The following is a 21120-nucleotide window of genomic DNA, read 5'->3' as shown; positions in this document are numbered from 1 at the left end:
GCGGAGCTGAAAGACCCGCCTGCAGGTTCCTGGTCAGTGAATGTTACAACAGCAGCGGAGAGACAGTTGTGCATGAGACGTGGACAGTGTCTGGATGTTACGCCGCTGTTGTAGGGTAACGTTATGTGAATGGAAACATCCAACATGCTAACGCACATTAAACGTACATCACCCAGATGTGCCGATCCCTGTGACGAGGAAAAAACAAACCGAGCCCAACTCCTTATCTCTGCTGCTTTCAAGCCAATACTATATATATTTCAAACAGCCTTAAGATGCACAAACCAAACAGGATGAATAATCACATTAAATTACAGTAACTTATCTAGCCAAGGTGTAACTAATTGTAACAACACATACCGAAAAATTTGTTAGTATTTTTGATTTCACCCCTTAAGAGTTCTTAGTGCACAAATATTGGATTCATTTCATAGGTGTAATTTACGCTGGGGATACTGGGGACACGTCTCCATCACGTTTTTTGAAGCACTTGTTAAATATGTTCTGAAAAATGGCTTGAAACAAATGTTTAAAAAAACGAATGAAAATAATTTAAGAATGGTTTATTAACACAGTAAGATAACATACAATGCCATTTAAATATAGAAGAAACAAGTATGCATATCCAAGAAAAGTTTCTTAAGCAAAAAACAAGCTGCTGAGTACTGCATTATATTCTGTTTGAATTGTCATCTGAATCAATTCTACCACAAATTGGTGCAGAAAATGTCTCCAGAATGCGTGAAATTAAGTGTTTTGTGTACAAAATTTTCTAGGGGACCCCCATTTATATATTTCAGCATTGAATATTTCATCAAAATAGTGTTAAAATATCTTGTCTTGTTCTCGTGAACCCAATATTGTAAATCGTGCATGTGAGCTAAGTGTATCATCACACCCCTAATTTGAACCCCTACGTCCCCACCACTTTTCAACACAAAGTGACGTCCTTGATTCATATCAAAGTACAAACACACCCCAAAAAGCTATAGTGTGTTAAAGATTATGTATTATAATAAAATGTTTTATTAAATTCATAACTTTGTAAATTTTCTTGGGCTTAAAATTCATACAGATTTTTCATTATATGCCAGTGAAGTTGGTATTAAATTTCATCCTAGGTGGTATTAAAAAGGTCTTAAAGTCTTAAATTTAACTTTGAGAATCCTGGGGGTACCCTGAGTGCATTGCAGTTAGAAATAAACAACCAGAAATGTTCCTAATATGAAGATTGCTATCTCTCCCTTAAACAGCATCTATGTAACGACGCGTCGACAATGAAAATTCACGTCACCGAATTTTTATAGTTGTTGTCGTCGATTACGTTGCCTAATTGTTGCAGCCCTACACAGCATGATGATGATTTAGTAAATTATGGTCCCATTTAGAGGAAAATAGACCAGAAAGCAGGGGAGGCTTTAGGGCGGGGCTACGTTGTGACTGACAAGTCGCTATGTGTGGTACCCCCATGGATGTTCAGGACAGAGCTGAACACCTCCTTTTCTCTCAGCTGGACAGGCAGGCTGGAATAAAATAAAGCTGCTCGTTACTTTCTATAAATTGAACTAAAAGTCGTTCTGTTAGCTTCCTGCTCAGCTTCCAGTCTGAAGGGGAGATGTTTCTTAACCTGCTTCACTTCTCCAGACGTTTGAGAACAGACTTTTGTTGGTCTGGAAAAGCTGAAGCATTTATTACCTGACACAACGACACCGTACCTTTACTGCCAGAATACTTTCCTCTGAGATTCACCGTCACTTTCTGTCACTCAGACAATCAAACACTGAGACCTCCAGATTAAAGGACGACGTAGACGTCCTGCAGGGTTTCCACGGGGTCTTTAAAAAGTCTAAAATTTCAAAATTTTGGGCCTTAGAAAAAATTCCATAAATTCGCTGAAGTTGTAGGTCTTAATTTTAGATATAAATAGGTAGCCTGTTTATATTCCATGTTACTCTACCCCTAATACTCATTGAAATGGCCCCGCAGTGCTCAAGAATGTTTTTTCCTCCCGTGGTGGTGTAATTTTAGTTCTTTCTGTCGCTAGTCCATATCGGTCCAAATATAATTCGCTGTACGACTACAAAGACCAACAGGCAGCTTTCGTGTTATTGCAGCAAGTCTCTTTCAGATTGTACCACAGATATAAAATTGATTTATTCTTCAGCTACGGGGAAGTGCAACCTTATCGGTTCTTGGATGGAAAAATCTTAGGGCTTAAAACCAGTCTCTAGCAACGTATTTGAAGCCTACTGTCGCTGCTTAATGAATGCGCTGCTATTAAAATTTCACACGACCATTGATTTTCAGTAAACTACGGTAACACTCAAAGGATGAAAGAATGTGAGAGCGTCAGAAAGTGAAGTTAGCAGAGGATAAGATTAGCATCAAGATGTCAGGTTACAGCTCTGTCCTCTACTGTACATCTTGATAGTTAAATTAAAGAAAAGCAGCAAATCCTCACGTTTGAGGAACTGGATGGTTCCAGTTCCTCAAACGTGAGGATTTCTGGGATTGTTGCTTGATAAATGACTAAAACAATTAACCACATTTTAAAATAGTTGCAGGTTATTTTCTTTCGATTGACTAATTGATCAATGAATCACTGTCACTACTTTCTTTCATCCCAAGAAGATATTCATGGTGCTGCAGGAGCAAGAGCAGAAGTGAAGTTTGAAAACATGTACAAATACTATTACAGTTTACAGCAAATGTTAATGAACGAGTCCAGACGAGACAGAACAAGCTGTCCCTGTGAGTTCTGGTCTCATCAAGCCCAAATCACATCAGAGGGAAAACTCAGACCTAAGAAAATATGCCCTCCAAAATCTTCATGAAGGCTACTCCTTTAAAGAGGACATGTTGACATTGTGATTTTAGCCATCTGTTTAATTTAACAGGCACAGTTTTCTGCATCTGCATGCCAGCGTCTCTGACAATTCAAGAAGATTTTTGCCATTCTTAAATGAAACACAGGGGAATGACCTGCGGCTTAATCGGTGGTGTTAGTGAGGAATGATAGTGAGAAATTTCCTAGTTAACTGATGAGCTAATACAAAAACCATTTTCTCTTAGTATGAGCAAGTGTGTGTGTTGGTGAAAAGCGACTTTGAAGATGTCAACGTTTCCAGTTAAAGTCGGCGGTGGGATCAAACAAAAACGGGTCTTTCCCCTTCCCAAACAGATCCATCAGTATGTTACTACACCTACAGTGCAGAATGCGGGTGTGTGAGGCCGCCAGAGACACACCGACTCTGAGAATGGCCTGAGTGGTTTGCTGATGAAGAGGGAGCAGGGGAGGTAGCCACACGCTGAGGCCTACCTCTGGCAGGCTACTAAGCCTACTGACACAGTGATGGGGGTTCTCTCAGGCAGGCTGGGAGGGTGTGTGTGTGTGTTTGTGTCAGAGTGAAAAGGCAGCAGGGCTGGTCCTCAGTATTGTTGTTTTAAATCATCTGTCTGTCTCCGGGCCCCTGCAGTCCTCAGCTCTTCTCAGTGTCAGCCTCTGATGTGTGGCGCCCTCAGTATCGGTACATGTCGTAGGTACTGACCCAAGACGAAGGAAAACCCATGCGGGGAACCTACGGAGGATTTCCTCCAGTTGAGCAGTCCTCTGGTCTTGCCCAAAGAAATAGTGGGAGCAGATGGCAACAGAGATCATCCCCTCGGGGCCTGATGGGTCCGGGTCCCTGGGAGGCTGGCAGAGGGAGAGAAAGAAAGAATGTCAGACAGACAGTTGACATGTGAGAGGACCAGAACCAGAGAAGCAGTTTATCCTATAAGGTCTGGCTGCAGCCTGTAGCACCTCAAGCTACACCCCCTCAACCCGCACCCCCTCACAGTAGAGTCTGTTATGATTGGCTGTTGCCTTCCTCAAGTCGTGTTCCCTTTGAGTAGGGTCGGTCCATTCTGCGCATGCGCGTACTTATTCCTGCACAATTTGTACCACGCATGTGCAAACATTGTAGTTGATGGCAGCCAGTGATTTTTTTTTAAAACTTTATTTACAACAAAATATTATACAAATACACTATTACAGGGAGTCATAGCATTAACACAAAGACTAAAATTTGTTCTTGTTTCCACAAGCTAAACGTTAAACAGATCCAGGAAAGTATCATGTAAGCAATTAAAATATACAACTGACGTGTTATTACTAAATAAATGTTGTGCTGTCCAAAAGGTCTTGAAACATTTTTAAACTTTGAGCTCTGATCTTCATTAGTAGAAATTGGTAGGCATGTTTCCGCGCTAGCAACAGCTGTATATTAGAAGTATTAGCTGTATTTAGTGTTAACAGTCCCATTGTATGTTGTCAGAGAAAGCAGCAGGGATGTACAATAAGAGAATAAGAGTTACAATCTCTAGCACCATCTTCTTTTAGCCAATGGAGACGTCACGGTCCTCCATTGGCCCATTTGAGTTTAGCTGCTCTACAACTCTCTAGAAGAATCACCTTGTCTTAAGCTTCATTATACCTGCATGTGTTTTAGCTCATGCAATGATTTTTAAAGAGAGTCTTTAAAAAGGTCATGGGTTTGTTTAAACCCATGCAATTCAAAAAATGTTAATCTTCTGAATTGGAGTTTAAAGGTTATCAGCAACAGCAACATAGACCAACTGTGTCCTGACAGGAAGCTAAACTCCTGCAGACATCAATGACTGAGGTCCTACGGTGATGTTTAGCATAAATCTAGAAATGTGCGTAATTAAAATAATGACTAAGATGGATTGCAGGCTGCAGCAGATGCAGCAGTACCTTATATATTTAATATTGTGGGCAAGAACAACAATCTTAAAGGAGAAGTTTGGTTTGGAGTTAGACGAGAAGACTGATACCTCACTCTTGTCTGTATGCTAAATATGAAGTTGGAGCCAGGAGACAGTAAGCTTAACTTAGCATAAAGACTGGAAAAGTGGGTAAACAGCAAGCCTGGCTCTGTCTGAAGGTAAACAAATCCACCTACCAGCATCTCTAAAGCTCACTCATTTACACATTAGTGAATAAGTGTGTTTCCCAAAATGTCAAACTTTACTTTTTCAATATTTTACATCAATAGAAAGTTTTGTCAACTATCAAAACTGGGTGACACTGATCCCTTCACAGATGACCGAAAACAGAAAGCAGTTTGAATAATTCACATGAAACAGAGCAGAGATATGAAATGTTAATTAGTACAAAAAGTACAGAATGCCCCTTCAGCTGCAGGCACTACCTGTATTTCAAACCAGAAGGTCCATGTGGGAGCGTCGAGGCCATGGGAATAGAAGACAAAATATTCTCCACTCCGATCTAGCTGAGGCGTCCCGTCACCGAAGGACCAGGTAGAGAGGGTGGCTCCTCGGTGAGGCATCAGATACAGAAAGACATGTGACTGGGGCCTGCACGGGACAGGACAAGACACAAGTCCACAAGTTAACATGCAGGTATGTGCACACAAATGCATCCAGATCAGCCAGTTGGAAAATGACTGTTTCACATTATTGACAGTTTATATCTGTGACAGTGGCTGTACAGTGAGGGTTACAAATCTGCTCGCCACTAGAAACCCAAAACTGAATGTGCTCAAATTCTAACAATGACATGAAAATGGAAACTTGAACTTGTATATGAATGTTCTCAGTCTTTCATGTCATAGGTATCCAAGGAAAGTTAAAATCAAATGAACTTGGACAACCAAGTGCTGATTGTAAACTCTCCATAACAGTTGATGTGTCACTGGATATTTTCAGTATGCTGGCTGAGAATATGCTGCTGTCATCAGCCATTACCTCTTCTGAACTGGTCATATGACTCAAGTCCAAGTGAAGTCACATGACAGCTTGCTTGCAACTCATACAAAGATAACCTATGGAAACATAAAGTGCTCCTGACCTTTCACGCTGAAGGTCATCTTGATGGTCCCCCAGCTGGTGTCTTCTTTGGACTGCAGGCTGAACTCCACTGGAGAGCTGGGAGACACTTCTGGAGCAGGAAGGTACCAGTTTTTCCTGCAAATGCAACAAAATACTTGAGGCGAGGAAGAACACTAAGTATGAAAAGTCCATACATGAAGACAATAACATTAACTGAATGAAAACAAAGAGCATGGAGTTGCTGTTAGCTGCAGGGTTGTTACTGACTTCCTGAGGAACATGGAGGGGTAACCACAGAAGGGTCGGTCCTGATGGCAGTGGGTGCGAATACTGTCATTGATCTCAGGGATGTGTGGGGTGATGTGCTGTATGCCTGTAAAGTCTAAACAGTTGATCCACAGACCTGAGTCCCGGCTCTCCACTTGGCCCTGGAGATTGTAGAAGGTCCGCGTTGTATGCTGCAGGGGTGTGGATAAAACATTTTTAAAAATTAAGTTACTTGCTTCTTTTAAGCGTGTTTTACTTCAACCTGCCTTGTTTTACAGCTGTTTAATGGAGTGCTTTTCTACTCTTGCCAGAATTACTTAATGGAGCTTAACATGAGCAGGTGGAGGGGTCGAATCAGAGCGAGTTTTCTAGATCAGGAAAACAGGTGTGGAGAGTGCAGGCTGGAGCTACACTGCAGGATGTTCCTTTGTCAACCATGAAAGAGTCCTCCATTTAAGAAAGGATAGTTTCATGTAGGTATAAACAGTTTTACAAAACTGGTCAAATATCTTCAAAATCCAAAGTGGAAAACACAGAAATGTACAGAATGTTTAGTTTTTAAATGGATGAACTTCAGTAAAGAGAAAAATGTGAATATGAGTGATTTCTGTCATTTTTCTAGAGAGAAATGGAACAAATGCATGTGTTTAGAGTAAATATTTAGGCTTCTGTGTGTGTGTGTGTGTTTTTGAACCTGCAGGAAGACTCGTTTGGGCCGCGGGCTGTCTGGACTTCCTGAATAAGGAAAGAGGAGCCCACTGGACACCAACATGAACGTGACAATGAAGACTGAGCCCAGACCAGCCAGGATCCACTTAGTGCTCCGTGCCAAGTAGATGAAATGCAGCTGAGACAGACAGAAAAATATGTTACTGGCGTGGAGGAACAATCGACACTGCAGTTGCACATTTTTGGTGAAATGGTAGATTATCTAAAAAAAACTAAGCTACCATCTGCAAGATTATTACATTACTTTACATTACTCAGTCAGCTTTAAACTGCTGTTATCTGAAGTCAAGTAACTAATGTTAGTAAATGCTCAAACAAAACACTGCTGCCATCAACTTGACCAAATTGTTTGATCATGTGTACTCTGTCCTGCATACACTCCCCAATTCACCACCAATGTGATTTTAAGGTAATTCTGCTGACAACAAAAATCCAGATTTGTTGTTCTTAATGTGGCCATACTCACAAAAAAGGAGGAGAGGAAGATGGTTGCCAGGGTGACCAGGGAAGCCAGCACCAGCTCAGGGTGTTCTGTGCCATTGCGACCCATGATGGGTGTGAAAATCTCAAACACCACCCAGATGAGGAACATGAAGTGGACATACGGCAACGCCAGGCCAAACAGATAGAGCACAGTGTACTTCAGGGACGCTCCTGTAGAAAAACAGAGATCAACGTGAACACGGCAAGGATCAGATCATTTATTTAATTATACAACACAAGACTGTACAATGAAATGAAAGTTTCGATTCTCTTCATGTGACACACAGAGCACAACAGATAGTTAACTATATTTTAGAATAAAATAAAGTATAAAAGAATATAGGCCTACACAGTTAATTATATACATACACTTTTATAACGATTCTACAGTGCATCTTTTGAAAATGCGTCTGGGGGAATGAAAACAATGAAGCTCAACCTATAAACGTGCTGACATCATTGGCCGATATAAGCTAATTGCACATAAATTGATACCAATTTATCAATTAAAGAAATGAGGAGAAGGAAGACAGATCCTTCAATTATGTGAGTGTTATCTGTTATCTGAGTGTCCAAACAGTTTCAGGGGAGGCTCAGCGGTTTTGGGGGAACAGTCTGTGTGAATTGTAGCCTCAGTTTCCTGTTCTCAGCTGACAGGAGAGGCACCTCTTCTGCTGCTGTAGCCAATCTGCTTCAAGGTTTGACGTGTTTGGCGTTCAGAGATGGTATTCTGCATACCTTGGTGGTACAAGTGGTATTTGAGTTACTGTTGCCTTTCTGTAATCTCGAACCAGTCTGCGTATTCTTCTAACCTCTTGCATCAACAAGGCATTTTCATCCACACAACTGCAGCTCACTGTATATTTTCTCTTTTTCAAACCATTCTCTGTAAACCCCAGAGATGGTTGTGAGTGAAAATCCCAGTAGATCGGCAGTTTATTAAATACTCAGACCAGCCCGTCTGGCACCAACAACCATGCCACGTTCAAAGTCACTTAAATCTTCTTTCTTCCCCATTCTGATGCTCGGTTTGAACTTCACCAAGTTGTCTTGACCGGGTCTACATGCCTAAATACATGTTGCTGCCATGTGATTGGCTGATTAGCTATTTGTGTTAAACAGCAACAAAAATGGTGAAGATAATATGGTTTTCATGTAATATATTCATATGATCATATTTCATCTTCACTTAAAAAGTTTGATATTGGGGAAACAGTGTCCATTTTGACTGCACCGAGCATCATCAAAACACAGAGTAAGCCTCCTTTCATCTTGGTGGGGTCTTGTGCTCTGTCAGCTCATACCACGGTCCACCCACCGAGTGCTTGATCCAGGATGTTAAAAAAACAGGTCTGTGTAAAGATATGCACAGTTTCTGATTTCCCTTTGTTTGGCAAGCCTGAATCCCATTTCATCCAGATTGGACATTAGCCAGGAGTAGCCTTAAGTCCAAGTTGCCAACTCAGCTCATATCCCAGCTATTTTTCCTCTCCTCCTCCGCTGTGGTGCCTCGTCCAGTTGATCTGACTGGGTGGATCATCTCAAAGGCTGCTGCTCTTTAATCCAAACCCTGGATTCCTTTTCCAATTCCTGTATTTCTGTTATGGGTAATACGTGTTTCAGCAATAAAGCTGAAAAATAAAAATGTAGCGGAGTTTGAAGGCTCTACAGCATCTGCATGAAGCGATTCAGTATACTTGAAAGTAACTAGTTTGTGTCACTTGCCATCCAACTATCTAACTATATCTACACACAAGGCAGGCGGAAAGCCTATCACCGTAGCCTCCTCCTGACTGCATCCCACTGCCTCCCTGATCTCTCTTCAAGAACTATGTGGCTTTTACACATCTTTGTAGTCTCAGCACATAGAATCGTACAAATGGGAATAGTGGTGTGTACTCTCAGACAGTTAAGTAAGTTACTCATTTAGTGGTGTGATTAATTAAAAAAAAGTGAAGTGAACTTGAGAAAAGTAAAAACATTTCTTCACACCTGGCCAATAATTGCGTAAAGCTCCCGTGATTTTGCAGTTGGAAAGGGGATTTCAGAAACTGTTAGACAAAAGTGTCCCATTTTGTAGTATATTTAATTTGCCTATAAAAAAAATTCACTGTAAATTAGGTGGAGTTGGCGCTGACTCTTTACCTCTATGTTTAAATTCTTTAGCCAGCAGCAGTCTGGTAGCCAGGGGGAAGGCCACCATCAGCATGGGCACGTAGGCTGAACAGAGGCCCTGCAGGGTCAGCCACACCAGGCTGAAGCACCACAGCAACAAGCTAACATCAAAGTAGAGATCACCCAACTCCACTGAACAGACACCCTGCATAAAAACACACACACAAGGAATATGAGTAGATTAGAGACATCGATCGTTGATTTTTGTATGTTGCTTTGATAGATGGAACCAGCTGATGGGTAGTCACATTGATGTGATGCAACATTTGTCATCTTTATTAGTATCTGTTACTCTCAATATTCTATTTTGTTGATAGATCCATGTTTATTTGTGTTTACTTTGGATTTCAGTACAGAGAATGTATCTAAAATATAAGTTAAAATAAAAGTATAACATTTTTGTTTAATTTTAATGTTTTCCTTAGACAAAATAATAAATATATTTACCCAAATGTCTCATGACAAACTTTAGGAAGTGAGAAAGGAAGAGCATCTGCTACTTCTTCCACGTTAACCAAATATCATGGACTTACTAACAGAGCTGTTTTCATCCTTTCTGTTTAAGACATCACAAATATCTATATATTTCTATGGAAGTCCATTTCTGCCACTGTGATGAAAAAAAAGGATCCTGTAAGTCATTATAATTAGAAACTATCTCAAAATAACAACTTAGTTTCTCAAAATAATTAAGTATCTCAAAATACTGAATATGTATCTCAACATGATGACTTAGCATCTCAGAATAATGACTTATAGTATCTCAAATTAATGAGATGGGTTTTTTAAAATATAATTTTGACTTAATACCTCTTATTATCTTGAAAAAGAGGTTAAAATAGACACAACTATAAAACCTAGTTGTAAAACCACAATGTAGATTCATGATATCTGAAATACCCCTCCCTCCCTTTCACTTAAAGAATTCCTATTTTATAACTTACCCCATAGAAAATGTTCTTAGCCAGCGTGTGAAAGAGGAGCATCATGCCTGTGGCAGCAGCCCCATACAGACAGATGGAGGCGTAGAAGTGGTTGTACCAAAACATGGAGCGGCCCAGCAGAGAGACTAGCAGAGCTACAACCAGTACTGAGATCAGGGTGACGATCCAGCTCAGGAATGTTACACCTGTGGCACAGACCAGATCTCGAACATAGTGACCACCACAAGGCAGTGAGGCTTTCTTTGCCAGATAAATGAAGGTGGCTGTGGCTACTAAGTAGTTGAGGATGGTGCCAACACAAGCTGGGTAAGCCACCACGATTGCTCCTAATAGGTCAAAAAATACCATGTTGCCATGACGGTACTCTGAGGAATCAGCCAACTTCTCTGAGTTTGCCAGGTACCTCAGGACTGCCAAGATGTTGTCGCCTGAAAACAGGAAGTGAGTTTTGAGGTGAAAAGGTTCAAAGCTGGAATGTACATAATAAAGCTTGGTTGCATTTAGCTGCCTAATTTGATTTCTGCAGTGTAGGGCGGTACGTCAGCTGGACAGCCAGAGGGTACAAGGAGGACATGATCTTAACCTAAAGCCAGGACTGGACAGGAGACCATTTGAATTCATGGAAATAGGCAATGGACAATAGGCACTGAATACTGAGTTTACTCCGGTTTTTGGTTTTCCACTATTTCTTATTCTACCCCCACAATCAGAGGAACGAAACTGTTAATGTGACAAAAAAGGATCTTCCTTTTTTAGAGCTGACACATCATATGCAGTAGTTTGTTGATTGAAAAAAATTTTTTTAACACCTCCTGTATCCATTTTAGATTAAAAGCCTTTTAGCGTTTGTTAACAAGGCTTTTATTGTACTGTATTTATCAAAAGCAAACTTGGTGTAGAAAGCTAGGCAGTAGCACTGCCGCAGCAGCAACACAGTGGACACCACCACATGTGTGCAAGCTGCAGCAGTTCAGCAAGCGAGCCGTCACGTACAGGTAGTGGTAGGGAGTGTGGGCCGAGCATGAGTGACAGAGAGACACCCCCCAACTAGCTAACATGCGCTTAATCTATTTGCATGAGTGTTGAATAAATGCATAGGATAACACCTATTTAAGTTTAGTAGGTATAAGAAGATCATGTGATGCTTTTTGCGTACCGGCTCTCTGTATTGAGTCTGTCGGGATCCTGTCTGCAGTGTCGTGCTTGGTATGGTAGATGAAACCATTTTCAACGAAAGCCAAATCAATGCCTGTAAAAAAAAATAAACAAATAGAATTAGATAAAAACAGAGAAAAGTAAGGGAGAAAAAGACCAAACCATCTTTGCTTTGTCAGCCACTGGATTATTATTTTTGACTTTGATACAGAAAGGCTCCATACTTTCATGACTCATTTCTATACTGTACTCTGAAGATTGTTCAGCATTACCTGGGATGTTACCAAAGTCCCTGTAGATACTGAAGTCAGTGTCAGAGGGGATGTAGCCACTCTGATAGATTTCCTGGCCGACCACAGAGGCAAAGGGGTGTTTGGCTGCGTTAACGTACGCCTGGACCAGCCACGGGTTCTCTGGACCTTTAAGGGAACAATAAAAAAGGTTTCTAGGATATTTTATAAATTGGACTGTTCTTTCTTTCCTAGGTTTTGACCCACAGAATAATCATTTTGTAGAAGAAGATATATCACCTCGGTTCTAATAACCCTGACCTTGATGTCTTTATCTCTAGCTGTCTATGGCTTTGGTATGTAGGCATTTAAGCTTGTGTGGTCATAATTAGAATATCATCAAAAAGTTGATTTATTTCAATAATTCCATTCAAAAAGTGAAACTTGGATATTATATTCATTCATTACACACAGACTGAAATATTTCAAATGTTTATTTCATTTAATTGTGATGATTAAAACTGACAACTAATGAAAATCCCAAATGCAGTATCTCCGAAAATTAGAATATTACTTAAGACCAATACAAAAAAAGGATTTTTAGAAATGTTGGCCAACTGAAAAGTATGAACATGAAAAGTATGAGCATGTACAGCACTCAATACTGGTCAGCAGCAGGAAGCATGAAGAGCTCTAAAACTTCCTGGAAGACGGCTGCGTTGACCTTGGACCTCAGAAAACACAGTGGACCAACACCAGCAGATGACATGGCACCCCAAACCATTACTGACTGTGGAAGCTTTACACTGGACTTCAAGCAACGTGGATTCTGTGCCTCTCCTCTCTTCCTCCAGACTCTGGGACCTTGATTTCCAAAGGAAATGCAAAATTTACTTTCATCAGAGAACATAACTTTGGACCACTCAGCAGCAGTCCTGTCCTTTTTGTCTTTAGCCCAGGCGAGAGGCTTCTGATGCTGTGTCTTGTTCAAGAGTGGCTTGACACAAGGAATGCGACAGCTGAAACCCATGTCTTGCATACGTCTGTGCGTGGTGGTTCTTGAAGCACTGACTCCAGCTGCAGTCCACTCTTTGTGAATCTCCCCCACATTTTTGAATGGGTTTTGTTTCACAATCCTCTCCAGGGTGCGGTTATCCCTATTGCTTGTACACTATTTTCTACCACATCTTTTCCTTCCCTTCGCCTCTATATTAATGTGCTTGGACACGGAGCTCTGTGAACAGCCAGCCTCTTTAGCAATGACATTTTGTGTCTTGCCCTCCTTGTGCAAGGTGTCAATGGTTTTCTTTTGGACAGCTGTCAAGTCAGCAGTCTTCCCCATGATTGTGTAGCCTACAGAACTAGACTGAGAGACCATTTAAAGGCTTTTGCAGGTGTTTTGAGATAATTAGCTGATTAGAGTGTGGCACCAGGTGTCTTCATTATTGAACCTTTTCACAATATTCAAATTTTCTGAGATACTGATTTTGGGGTTTTCATTAGTTGTCAGTTATAATCATCAAAATTAAAAGGAATGAACACTTGAAATATATCAGTCTGTGTGGAATGAATGTATACATTATACAAGTTTCTCTTTTTGAATGGAATTACTGAAATAAATCAACTTTTTGATGATATTCTAATTATATGACCAGCACCTGCATAATGCAAAACTAGACCTACACGCTACACCTCTGTAACAGCAAACACTTCACTGCATTTATTTGCAAGCTTTTCCAATTACAGGAGAAAGAAATACTGATGGTGGGCTGTACACACCAACATATGCAAAACAATCACACGGAGAAAACCTGAATAATAACACGCTAACAAACAAACCAGACCAAGTGGTCCAATAGAAATGATGTACCTGTCTGGAAAACAAGTTCCTTGCCCCCAACACCTGCAGCCTCCAAGTTAATGAAGGCTCGCACCTGCTTGGCCCACGGATGCTGAGTAATGAAACCATGACTGGCCTGGTGGAGAGAAGGAGCCAAGTTAGTGAGAGAGAAAGTAAGAATGTAACAGAGAAAATACAAAAAAAAAAATGAAAATGAGGAGATGTTTTACATTAAATGACGATCCAAAGTGGTGACAGGCTAGTTCTAACATAATATGTGTCCTCAGAACCGGCCTGTCCTATACGCTCACTAGGCACGTTGCGTAGGGCCCCACATGTTAAGCAAGGCCCCGCCTCTCTCTCGTGTCAAAGGTTTTGATGAGAGGATGAAAAAGGAAACAATTTCCTTCTGGGCACGAGAAGAGAAAAAACTCAGTGAGAGTGAACTGCGGGAGCAGCAGTCGGGTAAACATGTTCTAGTGTACTATTGACTATTAAAATGTTAATTAGTCAGACTGGGCAATCTTTCAGTAAATAGGCCTAATAAACATCATGTATTCATTCAAGTCTTAGTATAAAAAGTATTTTACCTTTGAAAATGTATTAAGGGAAACCTGGGGGAGCCAGTTTGAATAGACCGGATGAAGCGATATCATTAAAATTTATAAAGTATCTATAATTTACAGGGGCTATGCTTAAGTTTGTCAGTAGAGTAGATGCTGGAACATTGGTCAGTACAAACACAGCTGATCCACATCCAGCCTCAGCCAGTACTAGCACAGATCCAGTCCAGGCATTTTTATCAAATCCCAAAGACACAGGTGAAATACAGGCAGCCTCAGCCAGTACGATGAGCTCAGCCAGAGATATACAGCCAGCATCAGATACAAGCAGCTCAGACCTTAATGGAACAGTTGCTGCTCCACCAAATGCCAAATGCGCAGAGGTCCATTCAAACCAGCACTGTTTTTTCCTGAAGGGGTATATATTCAGGATTGTAGGAAGAGCACTGTGGTGTCAGGTGTAACTGTGCAGCAATGGCAAACTGTTTACATGGCTCACGATTCAGGTGAAAGGGCCCCATTGCAGAATTTTGCTTAGGGCCACAGAGAGGTCAGGGCAGGCTGTGTGTGTCCTTGTCACTTCATTTTACCTGCAGAAAACTTTCCTCTGCTCCATTAAAGAGGAAGATAACTCCATGATTAAGAGAATCAGACTGGTTGGCCAGAGAATGGAGGACTTCCAGCATTACTGCACAGCTCACTGCATCATCACTGGCACCTAAGACAAGGAAACAAGTGTGTGTTTGTAAAAAAAAAAATCTAGCTCTACTTGCCTTTCACATTCGTATCAGGCAACAGAAGGTCACCAAAGTCACCCAATTGTCCTGACACAGTGACTCAGTTTCAGATAAGGACACATGCAGGATACTTAACTCTGAAGTACATCAGAATGAACAGGGCATGTGACATGAAAAGATTAGATAAGTTAGTGGTGAGGAACACAAATTACTAAGAATAAATACTGAGAAAAAGGGAAAAAAACTGAGACATCATGTGCCCAGCTTCCTGCATTAATTTCTTTGTGAGGTGGGGAAGGGGGTCTGTTCACTGTCTGGGTACCATTCATGCTGTTGCAACACTTTTGTCAGGTACATATTAATCTGTGTGCCCAAAACGTTCTGAGATTGTGAGAGCCAAGCCTGACTAGTTCACCAGGGCATGTTGCATGTGCAAGGCAATGCACTCCCTATTTTTTATTGTGTGTTATAATTATAAGAAGTCAAAGGCTTGGCAGGAAATGAAATGGCTTGTGTATCTTCCTGGTCCACACCTCTTGGATCAATTTCCTTTTGCCATTGAACCTGTGTGTGCACATGTCTGTGTGTGAGTGTGAAAACATTCCTCTCCAACAGGCTCATGGGTGTGGAGTGAAAAAGTGAAGAATCCTGATTTAAAACAAGACAGATATTACAACCACTTACCACACCTATATTCACAACAAACACTGTTACTACTGTGCAGTCTAAACCAAAGCATTGGAGAAATGGAAAATCTGACCTGATCATGGTGCAAAATTGAAAGTTAGATGATTAAAGTTTACAGTTCATCCTTTGGGGACTATGAATGCCTGAACCAAATTTCACAACAAACCCAGTACTTCAACATATTTTTGTGAACCACAAAAGACAACATCATGTTAGAACTACAGCAAACATCACGGGATCACCAAAGTCATAAGGCTCCAAGGACCTCGTAAGGAACATTAATGTCTGTACAAAATTTCATGGTAATCCTTTCAATAGTCTTTGAGATATTTCAGTCTGGACCAAAGTGGTGGACCGACCAACACTGCCATCCCTAGAGCCATGCTGCTTGCATGGTTAAAAATGAAAATACATAAGGAACAAAGGAATTTGCTGGAAAGTGCTCAGCCACAACACCTCCCACGGTTGCAACTTCAAGTGCCAGGACATAACAATTAAACCAGAAATGAGAAACCACAGATTCACCTCAGATGTACAAGATAACACTTAAGGAGGTTGCAACAGCAGATTTGAGGCGTTGCAATCAGTTGAAAAAGATAGATTTGATCAAATATGCAGCAGTTATTGTTCAAATGTATATTTGTTTCATTTAATTTATTTAAAGACTTAGATTTGAAAGTTCTTTCCTTTCTGGTAATTCAAGTTTGGCACTCAGGTGTGTGAATGTTTTCTGCATGTACCTACATGCAACCTGTGAGCTACACCTGTTCATCTAAAGCTCAAACACTTCAGTAAGAGCTCACATTTAGTAGGCAGAATTCTTCAAGAGAAGGAGGAATGTTTTCGTACCTGGACTGTTGGGTACTGTGTCAAAGTGGCAGTTGGCTAGCATGAGATGCTGTGCCCCACCCTTAGGCTCAAGCCTGACAGCGATGTTGATGATACGGTCATAGATGTTGGTGAAGTCATTATAGAAAGAGCCAGTAGGACGCTGCACATCTACCGTGAGCTGATGGGGCCCGGCTGCTGTCTCAATCCGGATTTTCTCAGTCTGTTCCAACAAGTAGCCCACTGTCAGGACTTCGTTCTCCGGGCTCCCCACTGGCCGTGGGCCGACGCTGGTGATCTGCTCCAAGTGCTGTCTAGATTGTGAAGAGAGAGAAAGAGAATATTGTGGTGCTGTGAAGGGGCAATAAACCAGGCCTGCTTGTTCTATCATAACATGTAATTACATTTCTAATAGGCTAGTAGCCCATTGTTGCAGCTGAAATATGTGTTTGACATGTCTATAATATGCTTATTTATATTTGGAGAACAGACTGTAGCCTGTTATTAATATGATTCATGCCTGGGTTATAAAATAAAGAAATGATCTCTTTTGCAATTATCCTTATGACTCTTCATTATTTTACCTGCTCTGTGCCATCCAATCAAGTCCTTTTTAACCAGTTGATATATCATTAAAAGGCCAATACAACCAGTAAGATGCCATTTTCCACTTGCAAAAAAGTGATTGCAGCTCCTGTCTTTTCCCTAAAAAGGTTTTGTCTGCCTCAAAATGATTTGATTTCATTTATGAGGGTTATATTTGACAGATTACAGCCTACCCAGTCCTTTTTGCCTGTTGAAATACCGTTAAAGGGCCAATATAACCAGTAACATGCAGTTACTCACCAAAATGTGGCTGGAGTTATATCTATAATTTGTCAAATATAATCCTAATGAATGAAATCAAGTCATTTTGAGGCAGAAAGAACCATTCAGTCACAAGATAGGGGCTGCAATCACTTCTTTTGGCAAGTGTAGAAGTGCATTTTATGGATTGTACTGGCCCTATAAAGGTATTTCAACAGGTGAAAAGGACTACGTGAGCTATAATCTGTCAAATATAATATATAGTTTTCATTTGACACCTCTTGAGCCATCTCCTTTAAGGAAGGTGGCTTTGTGGGTAACCTGTGTGTGTGAGGGGGCTAGTTAAGTTACTTAGTCAGCCATTGAGTTGTAAATAAGTTCAGGTTGCAGTATAATAGTTAGTATTTACTGAAGTACAGTATATTATGGTGATTGTGACATGGCTAACGTGAGGTTAATGTGTAACCGTAGTTCTCAGCCACCAATAAACTCTTAGTAACCTAATATTTTGCTCCACACAGACACAAGTCTTTGCAAACAAACTACTTTCAACTTGGACTACTACGCAGATCTTATACATACTTTGATTTGGCCTCAAAGAGAGAGGAACTTTAAAGCTACATGCTCTCTTTTGCACATGCACAGATATACACAAGGATACCATAATCTATTTCGATTGCATATAGTGTGTATATTTTATATATATGATTCAGATTTTTTATTCTACTTAATTGTATTTTTATTCTTTATTTTCCCCCTTGCACTACATTCCTCTGTGCTGCTGTGTTAATTTGAATTACCCCTACTGGGAATCAATAAAGGACAACAAACATCTTTTCTTATCCTCCTCTATGTTGAAATCCTTCAACCTAAGATAAGATAGACTATAATGATCCCACACTGGGGAAACAACAACACAACAGATAGAAAAATAATACAATAAATAAAAATAGAATAATACAAGATATAACGGAAATAGAAAAATAGGAATAAGTGTTACAAAACTGACAAAGAGGACAAGACAAATAGGACTACAAATAAAATTAATTTATTTTTAAATTATTTCAAAGAACTTCAAATTCTAAAATCAAAGAAGTGTAAAACCATCTTTGTCATGTGAGTGGCAAGTTTGGACCAAAAGGAAAAACAGATGCTTTTCCTCATAGTTTCTAAGTCTGGACTGGCAGGGCAGTGACTCATGAAAGCCATGATTGTGACTAAAGCCCTAATCTGTTGTACAACTTTATCACTAAAATAAAACTACATCTAGGTCAAAATCAGGCAATGAGATTATCCTGCAAGGCTACTAAGACTTCTCCTGCTATTGCGCATTCAAGCAACTAATGATGAACTACTGGCAAGTCTACAAGGGAACAAGGAAGAAGACCGTGAAATGGTAGACTCAATGGCTAAACAAAGCTCTGAAGTAGGACAGAATAATGGAGGTAGCTTTTAATAAAGCTGAAGCTATAAAGCAGTTATAACAGGTGCAATATCAGGACTGCTTGGCAAAAACATTGGGATGAAGGAATCAAATGAAATGACGTAATATATATAAAACAAGTCAGAAAAGTGGGTGGAATGAAAAAACTACAGAGAGCAAACAAATATAAAAGTATCAAGCCTGAGGTTAGGACACAACCTAAATAAAACAAAGCCCTCAACATCCACCAGGACCATGTGAATGTGGCTTTGAAGAAAAACTGGCTGAACAAGTTATCTGTCACTGCCAGAAGAAGTATAAGAGTTATTGAAAGAAATTCGATTAAGTTAATGAAGAGGATGAATTTACATTTATTTTTACTGAGGGAAGTAGGGTAGGGGAGACTGGGAGCAATTGTAACCATTTTTGGTTTCTTTGTCTTAACTCAAAAACTTCTTAAACTAATTGGATACAATTTTTATAGAGGTAACTTGTATCTGTGTTTTACTTGTTAACATTCATTGGCTCTTGGTGGGAAATGAACCCCGGTCCCCAGAATGAAGAGGCCAAAGATTTAACTATTGGACCATGCTGCAAAACACATATTATATAAAATTTATATAGATATTTAAATGTTCTTTCTAAGCCAGACACTATTTTAAATGGTTTCTGGGTCAAACAGTGTTACAATTAATCCAACTGCCACTCCCCCCATGACAAGCTACCCTGCTAGCTAGAAGCAATGAAGAAAATATGTGACAAAGATACCAAATGTTAGACAAGAGAATGATGATCAAAAACAGATTTAAATTCATAGACATTAATGGTTATGACAGTATGAGAAAAATGCTGTAGATGAAAAAAATTACTTTCTTAGCTCAAAAATGTGTCTTGGCAGAAAAACGTTGACAAGAATGTCTCATTGGCTTCTCCTTCGGCAGGCAGAGAGGGATGGCCACAGAGAGCGTGCATGATGAGTTTCATGGTTCTGTCTTGTTTCAGACTGGTGCAATTTGAGATGTTACAATTGCCCCTGGTCTCCCCTACTCTGGCCCACACGAAGAAGAAGAAGAAGAAGAAGAAGAAGAAGACAGCACCCTGTAGTGGTTTCTAGGCGGGTCTGTTGCCAAACTACAGGAAATATGACAGCTTTAACTTTAGGTAACATTTAAAGACAAAAGATGTGAGTATTATTGAAAGCAAGGCACAAAACTCACCTGGCTCTCACTGCGTTGAACTCGCCGGACGGTGTTCCAATGATGAGCTGCTGTAGTGAGAAATGAACAAGTCCCCACAGCACCAAAATAAACACAGAGACCAGGGAGGCTGCGAGTCCTTCTGGCAGCAAGTACAGCTTCACTTCGGGCTTCTCCTTCTGGTCACAGTTATCCCTGCACCGGCCCTCGTGACCGTCGTTAACTTCCGCTATATAAATCTGTGTCTCAGTGGGTTTAATTATTTTTCTCCTTACAGTGGTGTTGCTCTCCATTTTTTGAAACTAGCTAACACAGAGCTGTCACCTCGACACTTTTAACACGCTCTCACGCCACACATCAATTTTCTCACGCCCTGAAAAACAAATGCATAACCATAGACTGTAATGTCGACTCGGCACAAATCAACTCCGCCCAGCTGACCCGACGGTTTGTGGCAGGGACATTCTACCTGAAACATATGATCTGTCCTGGAGTTGTTACAGTAGCCTACATAAAATTTGCATAATCCAAAAATATCTAAAACTGACTAGATGGTTGATTTCCGGGAGTTGTTATGTAAAGGAATACGTCATTCATTAGGGTCTCGGTGTTTTTCTCTTTATTAAAAATACATTTGAAAACTACAAATCCTGAAAATTGGACTGTCCTCAGCCACATTTGAGCTACATCGTTCATAGTTTAGTTTTGATGAAAAAAAACCCCAAACACCATTAATTAAAAAAATAAGTTATCATTAACATCAATTGATTAAAAACATGCAATTATACATACATTTTATGAGTGTCTCCATGTTTTTGTCCTGTCCTGTCACCTTAACATAAAACAGTATATAAAAAGTGTGCAATATGCCTTTAAGGTTATGACTCAGTGGAATTGGCCTAATTTGACCTAGGTGATGCGAAAATTCATAGAGTTCTGTCATTGAATTTTAAACATTTTAAGCTTGATTTTGAATGTTTTTGAGGGGGAGGACTAGCTAAAAGGTCAGACCCTGTCATACTAATATTTTCAGAAAAGAATAACATTTTTGTAAATCCAAAACATGTCCATAAAGGTTACTAAAATGCATTGCTTGCAAGCTAACAATTTTGCTGTTAGCATATTAACAGGCTGAGCAATGGCAGTTAAAATGGCTAACTATCAGGCCCTGACACATCGCCCTGTGACAAGGCCTGACAAATG

General features: G+C 40.2%; 1 long non-coding RNA gene and 1 pseudogene across 1 annotated transcript; one reads left to right on the top strand and one right to left on the bottom strand.

Moving 5' to 3' along the window:
• Positions 1-992: 992 nt before the first annotated feature.
• On the bottom strand, positions 993-20493 carry LOC119914746 (annotated as a pseudogene).
• Positions 5361-6967, top strand: LOC119914747. The gene is made up of 3 exons (XR_005446834.1): positions 5361-5424; positions 6432-6593; positions 6821-6967. It is a non-coding gene; the product is annotated as an uncharacterized LOC119914747 (long non-coding RNA).
• Positions 20494-21120: the final 627 nt, after the last annotated feature.

This window comes from Micropterus salmoides, unplaced genomic scaffold (assembly GCF_014851395.1).
Source record: "Micropterus salmoides isolate LMB-PRFRI ecotype aquatic unplaced genomic scaffold, ASM1485139v1 Ms_hic_scaffold_20, whole genome shotgun sequence".
Taxonomy (NCBI): Eukaryota; Metazoa; Chordata; class Actinopteri; order Centrarchiformes; family Centrarchidae; genus Micropterus; species Micropterus salmoides.
Note: the sequence above shows the minus strand (reverse complement) of the source record. Positions and strands in the feature narration are given on the sequence as shown.